Genomic DNA, 7,565 nt, shown 5'->3' with positions numbered 1-7,565 from the left:
GAGCTTCTGTAAATTACTGGGTATTTTATTATAAGCTGATCCTGTATTTGCTAAATGAGCATAGTGAAACCTTAAGTAAATACTTACTGGACTATTGTTAAAATGCCAAGTGCACTCAGGTCTTCCTGAAATGAAGGTAGCGTTTGCCCAGGAGAGTTTATAACCTGAGGAACTAGCAGAGCTAAAACAAGATGCCTGTTAAAATCCTCACTTCCTTTTCTTGCTGCACACTTAAATAGTTAATTAGGAGATTCATTCCATGTAGGAGAAACATTACAGGCTTGTACAGTCTGTACAACTTTTGCCATCCACCTCTGCCCTTCGCTTTTCCTTCAAGGAGTCCAATACATACAAAAATGCTATTAGAGAAAACATGCTCACTCTTCCCCAGTAACTCCTCATTACTTGCTGCTTTCTGCAGAGCTAGTAATTTGTTGAGGGTAAGACTTGTCAAAGCAACATTTCCAGCCAGAGTTGTACAGCTGCCAAGTCTCACTTGCGTGGAGAGAGTCTGGATGCACGGTCAGAAACATCTCTCCCTCTGCTTGTCATGACGATTCTCTCTCTTTCAGCCATAGTTAACGTGTCTTAGTTTGGAAACCGAGATGCTGAATTTCAAACAAATTTGCAGGGAGAGAAGCATCAGTATCCCAAGTTCTCCAACCTCCTTGAGACTGTTGTTCAGAGGAACAACTTCGGCTGCACATGTGCATGGCAAGGGACAGGCACCAGTCCTAGGTAAATCCTGTGAAGCCCTGAACGGGAATCATCTCCTACTGCTTTTCCTAATTCCCACTTCAAAGCAGAAGCAGGGAAGCCCTTGTAAATACCTTATCTGCTACTAATGCTTCTTGCAGCCGGCTGCTTTCACAGCAGCACTTTGGGTAGGTGGCTGTCTGACCCTCTGACTCGGAGCTACATCACAGAGAATTGCACTGTTTTCCACATAATTGCAACATAAAGCCATAGTAACCTCAAGAAATCTTTTATCAGTGAAACAGCCAAGAATCTGACTTCTTGCTTCAAGCTTATTTTCATCAGCCAGTGTGAATTCAGTGCACAATGCAACAGTCCAATCTCAGCCAGTCAAGGTGTTTCTGAGCTTCAGAAAGAATCAGTAGCCCTCATGCCAGTAAGCGAGTTAAAGGCCCCAGGACCTCACTAAGATGGATCTCAGCTCCACACTGAGAGCATCTTGTCACCACTGCTGTGAAACACCAGCTGGGATGCATAAGCCAAACTCCTAATTGAGTTAGGAGAACTCAAGCACCTGTTAAATTTTAGGCAGAGATCAGAGATTCCTTTTCCTTGCAGAAGCCAGTTGGATTTTGTTGATATCTGATCACTGAATGTTTAATTCTGAACAGGATAGGTTAGAGGAGTTCTCAGACAAATTCAGCAGGCCTGCCCCACACTTACTTCTGGCGAAGAAAGGAGCTCTTTCCTCTATCCTTTTAAAAAGTCAGTGCAAATAGATCAGCATATAACCAGGAGTCTTGAGGGGAAAAATTTTCAGGGTTTTCCAGTAGGGACTGCTGAAGAATTACCTTTACAGTGTCCTGCAAACCAAGGTGAAGTGAAGCAAAAGGCACTACCTTTTTTTCAAGGAGCTCAGGGCTTTGGGCAATTAGTGATCCTGCCCCCCCCCCTTTTTTTTTCTCATTTTGACTTTTGTCCCATATCATTATTTCTTACTATCTAATTACAGAAGCTAAATGGAGCTCATAACACACAAGATATTTCCTAAAATTACTTGCCAAAGGAGGGCCTTTGCAAAGGACAGTTCAGACTATTTATTGGCTGGAAACATGCTTCATTCTCAGGTGTTGCCTTTTTGAACCCTTAGCACTTTTTCATCATTTGCCTTTGAAAGAGCATCCCTGAAATATAAAGCTAGGTGCTACTACCTTGCTTGCTATGTGGAGTGGAGTATGGAAGCTTATTGGAGTTTGTCCTTGTTAAATAAGTGTTCCCAGAAACAGGCTCTTCCCATGAGGTTTCATGCTTTGCAGGATCTGTTCTCCTAAGGGTAAGGAGTACAGCAGTATTTGATTATCAGACTGCCTCTCAAAATGTAAAATGAGATAGTCTTTGTTGCTTTTTAAAATGAGCCCAAAGATAAGGTAGAGCCACAAGAAACTGATTTATAGATTAGGGCCCCTTTATAGGTCACTTGCTGCCTACTTCAGGAGGAGTCACTGAGACATACGTACTTGCAGCAAGCCAGCAAGCCAAGCCTGAGCGGTCAGTAGTTGCTGTGTAGCATGGATGCACATATGCCCTTAGAGGGTATGTTGAGTGAATGCTTATAAAAAGATAAGCTGCTACTTAATGCTTATATGAGCAGATAAGAAAGGTCTTTCTGTAAATCTGTTAGTCAAGGAGAAGCCTGAATGGGGAGCTACTTATAAAATGGCAACTCTACTGTCTTCCTGAAGCTAGCTGAGGCACAGTTCACATTTGTTTTTTGGAATTTGTTATATTTGGATGGGAGGGTTCACTTCTTTCAGGTGAGAAGTGTTGCCCTTGTGCAAGATGTTTCCTTGCTCAATTTTAGGTAAAGACCAGTGCAGGCCGTTATATTCTGCCTCACTAAATTATTCTAGCAATTACTGGTAGGTACAGAATTCATTTCTATTCTTTCTTCTAAGCTGTTTTGTTGCCTTGTACTGTAGTGGGCAGTTTCACAGCAGAAGTGGCTGTGTACTTCCTTTCAATTGGCCAATGAAAAGATTCCTGTTTACACTTTGTGTATTAACTTTAACGCATTTGGAATACTGCAGGGTATAAGATATGTCAGCATTATTGTGTTCTTGTTTTATTTGTTTTTGAAAGATGTCTTCCAGCAATCAATTAGCAGACCAGATGAGGCAGAATGCTGGGCACATGAGGTAGTGAAAAGCAAGTTCCTCTGAACCTCTTGCTGGGCGTTCGTAACACTGGAGACAAATGGCTTCTAATTTCTTTTCCCATCCCCCTGACCCCCTGTATTTGACACTATTCTTTTTTTGTGACTGTGCAGAGTAATGGTACCTACAGCAAGATGAGAGAGCAAGTAAACCAGGTATATGAATATCAAATCAGTTAAAACTTGCTCGTCTGGAATTCAGAGAACACTTTACTTAGTGGATTTTTGCCAAAGATGCTGGATAACAGTATGTTTCTATCCTTTCATTTGTGTCATAGTTCAGGCATGCCCATAGGCGTTATACCTTAAGACACTCAAGAAAAAGCTCATGAAAGGCGAAAGTTTGGAATGAGCTAAATCAAATATGCATGTCTACCCAATAAGACCCACAGCTTGTGGCTGGAATCCTTTAAGGGCACTGGCCGCTCTCCTCTATCATTTATTTTAAAAAAAGATTTGTAGAGCTGTAATTCAAGCTTTGCTTATACAGCGAGTTTCAGACATCTAGCAACCAGGGCCCTAGAGACAGTCAGCTTTGTAGGTATCTTCTAAACTGGTTTAAAAGAAGTTATATTTCTCAATATAAATCTGTCTAATAAATGGAACTCAAAGCCTTCCTCTGCCCTTGACAAAAATGGCTTAATTAAGAAAGTATGTCTTAAAAGGAGCAACAACTTTCTCATTGCTTTTAATACTTTTGTGATGTAAGAAGGCATGGAAGCAAATGTCTTGAGTGTTATTCTTTTCCATTAGAAACATGCCAGAAAAGTTAATAAAGGCTTTTGGAAGCTAGTGAAATGACACCAAAAATGATCAGAAGTTTAAGAATTAATGGCACATACTTCTTGACAACAGTAGAAAAGGCAGTTTCATTTGTAATGAAAGTCTTCAGTGTTATGGGTCAGACTGTGGCCTGAGTGATGGAGTAATCTGCTGGAGTTGTTTCAGTTAGTCCACACTTACCAATATGATAAATGGCAAACAGAATCTGGACACTGGTGGTGAGGGCAATGAAAAATAAATGGGCTTGGGTGCCAGCCAAGCAGCTGGATCTGCCTAGGAAAGACTCTGTACCTGGACTGTGGCTGCAGGACCAAGAGAGCAAGGAGAAGGTTTGCTCACTATCGCACAAATGTATTCAAGGAATTTGGGGGGGTTGGGGGGGGGGAAGATTGGTAAAGGAAAGGTGGGCTGTGCTGCCATCCTGGACCTCCCTTTGGCTATGGGTAGAAAATATGGCATCAGGTGCTGTTTAACCTGAGCTTGCTAGTATCAGACTTTCTGTGGTGTGGTAGTTTTTGTTGTTGTTTTTTTTTGGGGGGGGGGGTTGTTTGTTTGTTTTGTTTTGTTTTTTTTAAAGCTGTACTGAAGAAGGCTGCTTTAGTACTTCTGGGAGTAGAAGAAGCTGCTGACTGTAGAGTTTCTGATTTTCCAATAAAGGAGACTTGGTATCATAAAATCAATTTTGCTGGTCCTCCACTGTTGAGCAAACATTAGTCAAGGGACCCCAAACCTGTAAACAATTTTAAAGTGACCAGTAATGTACTCTTTTACTTTTATTACCAGTTTTCAGGTGTCAGGGGCTGGACTTCCCAGGTCTTCTGCGCATCAAAGAGGGACCCAAACTTGTGCTTTTTGCATAACCTCACTACTGCTGATCCTGGATAAGAAATGCAAGACTTGGTAACGTGGTTCAGTTCATCAGCCGGGCAGTTGTAGATATAATGAAACATCACTGGAGCGACCTGAAACTTTCACCTAACTGGGAAAAAGCTGTGTTGCGTTCACTGAGAATTTTGCTTGACTGAGAGTGCCCCAAAGAGTGACTCTGTGGAGGAAGTTCCTTTTCCATGAAGAGACAGATTTTCTCTCCTCTTGCTTAGGGACAGTAGCTATGTGTCAGTCCCTGATGCTCTCTTTTCAAGATAAAGCTGCAGTTGTGCTGTGTGTGCTTGTTCTTTGGCTGGAGGTTTTTCTGAATTGGTTTTGTTTTTCCTTTCGAGACTTAAGCAGAAAGGCATGTTAAATGCTTTTTATGACTCTCCAGCCATAAGCTGCAGGCATCTGACATCAAACCAAATGGAGACATGGGGGAAGTGCGTTTTCAGAAATAATTCCTATAAAAGCAAAGGCAGAGGCATGTGGAGCTCGAGTCCTTGTAAAGTTCCCTTACTTTCCAGCATGTGCCAGCTAAACAGGGAGACTTCATCTTGCTGGGTCCCAGCCAAGATCAGAGGAGTTCAGAGCAAAGCAGGGTGCAGCCTTCTTGCAAAAGGAGACTGAGCTTAGGGCTGCCTGCATGTGGTTCACAGGAAGGGAATTTCCATCCAGTTTTGTTTTTATTGACAATAGTGCAAAGTGCCAGATGAAATTATCTTTGGGTGAAGATGAGGCTAAGTCCTGCTTCATAAACACAGCATCCCAACTTGATTTTAACCTCACTGTGGCTTCTAATAATGTGTCATCATTCAGGGGCCAAGCTATTCTTCCTCTGAAGTGCTGCTTCTGCCTTCAGTATTGCTTGTCTCTATGTAGGATAATCTCCTTCTTCCTGTGTGAATTAGGAGCAGCAGCAGAGGGGCCCCTAGACCATCCTGACTCCAAACAAAACACCACTGCGAATAACCCCTCTCTTCCCTCCCTACCCTGTTTTCTTTCCACTGCCGCAGAACAAATGTTTTCATCTTGGAGAGTGCTTGAGTATCCAGTAACTGTGCAGAAGGAAGTTAGCACTGCACACATCAAAATCCGTTTCCAAGATAGTTACCTGGGGGAAGGTAAGAGTGCTCTGCCAGGACCCAGAGGCATTTGCGAAAATATCCAGGCTGTTCTTTTTCTCAGCTGTTTGTCATCTTTTTCTAACAAGACAAACATGACAGATTCAGATCTTATGTTTTGTTTCAGTGATCTCCCTGCTCTAATTTAAGGTGTTTTCTGCAGTATGGAAATGTCTTGCCAGGGCAAACCTCTAGGGAAGATGAAAGTAGAAGAATTTTCCAGGTTCTTTGCAATTTGTTCTGGAGCAATTGATTGTAAATGGTTGCTAACTTGCTGGAATTAAAGAAAATTCCTGTTGTAGGCAAGGCTGCAATGAGCACTGAGTTCTTCCATACCTCGTTGTTGAAAACTGTTCTTTGATGCTGTAGGCTTGCAAATAACAGCTCTGTTCCACCTCAGAATTGGCTGCATTTCAGCAGCAGTGGGTGTTATGAAATTCCTGCATTTTTAAAGCTGGTGTATATGCTGTTTTCCACCTAAAGATTTGGCAAGTAGCTGAAATTGTAAGGATCGTGTTGTCCCTTTGTCAGACTCTAGGCAGTGTTTCCCGTTCAGGGTTGGGAATCTCTGAGCCAGCTGGAACTTGGGAAGTATTAGTTTGAGCAAGTGATTCTCTGCAGAGATCTGCAGTGTGTAGGGGGGGCTCCTTCCACAAGGTTTCTAACATTCCTGGGATTCCATGAGGGGGTCACAGTAAAGAGAATTTCAGATTGTCGTGAACAGGAACAGTCACAGCTGTAAGACTTGAAGAAAAATCTTGGTTTCAACTTTACTTGAAAATCCATAATCTACTAAAACAATTTAACTTTTTTTTTTTTTTTGAAGTAAAAGGAAGTGTAATAAAGGGGATGCAAACATCCCCGTTATGTTTGGAAAAGTTTCTCTACCAGCTCTCTACTGGGCACCAGAATGTGATCAGATCTGCAGACTGCATCAGATCAGGTTACTCAGCCAAGAGGCTGAGCTGTTCTCCTTATGGGGGAAAGCTGCTCAATACATGATGGACCCCTCCTGAACTGGTGCAACCAGAAAGACTTATGGAGCAGTTGAAGGGGGAGGGGGGGGGGAATGGATGCGATGAGTATCTGATCTCCTTGATGTTGCCAGTGTACAGTGTTTGGTATACACTTCCAGCAGTACCACTGTTGGAAGACATATGAACTCAATCTTTAGAAAGTGCTTGCGTGACTGTAAAAGCTAGTGAGATATTTTCCGGTGCAATGTGGGTTTTTTTGTTTATTTGTTTTGTGCAGGTAGCATACTCCTGATGATTACATAAAGGGTGGGACTATACTGGGCCCAGTCAAACTTCTGTATATCAGTAGGTTAGAGACATACACTAAATGTGCCTCAGTTCCTTCAAATATCCCCAAAATGTGAAAATAAAGAAAGAGACTCCCAGACTTCTGTTATGAAGGGAAGTAAAGTTAGTTTTTTTGATTATATCTAGACTGGGGGGCTAGAAAAATTACTATTATAAAAGCCAGGACCTTGAATTCCTAAATATTCTTTCAGCTCCCTATGACCCAGATAATGTCTGTGACAGGCCTACATGAGCCCTGGCCTCATCCAATCTATGCTTCTTATGCCCGAACTCTTGTGTGTGTGGCGAAAGAATCACAAACATGCTCCTGACCCTTTATCAGCCTTTGGTGCTACAAACTTGCTGGGTCTGTCTGACATGTTGATCTATTGTGATGGATTGCCAGCACTTCAGCTGAAACCAGTTATGCTGGGCAGTTTTCCTGTTTGCTGAGAGTGTTTGATTGTTTATGAACATGTAGCCTCTAAAGTGCTCAGTGAGTGCCGATATGAAACCTTAAAGGCACAAGTAAATCAAAAGTATTTTTAGACTGCTGCCATCCCAAACCGCACAGCT

Source organism: Dromaius novaehollandiae, chromosome 33, assembly GCF_036370855.1.
Source record: "Dromaius novaehollandiae isolate bDroNov1 chromosome 33, bDroNov1.hap1, whole genome shotgun sequence".
NCBI lineage: Eukaryota > Metazoa > Chordata > Aves > Casuariiformes > Dromaiidae > Dromaius > Dromaius novaehollandiae.
The sequence above is the reverse complement of the archived record's forward strand: the minus strand, read 5'-3'. Positions refer to the sequence as shown.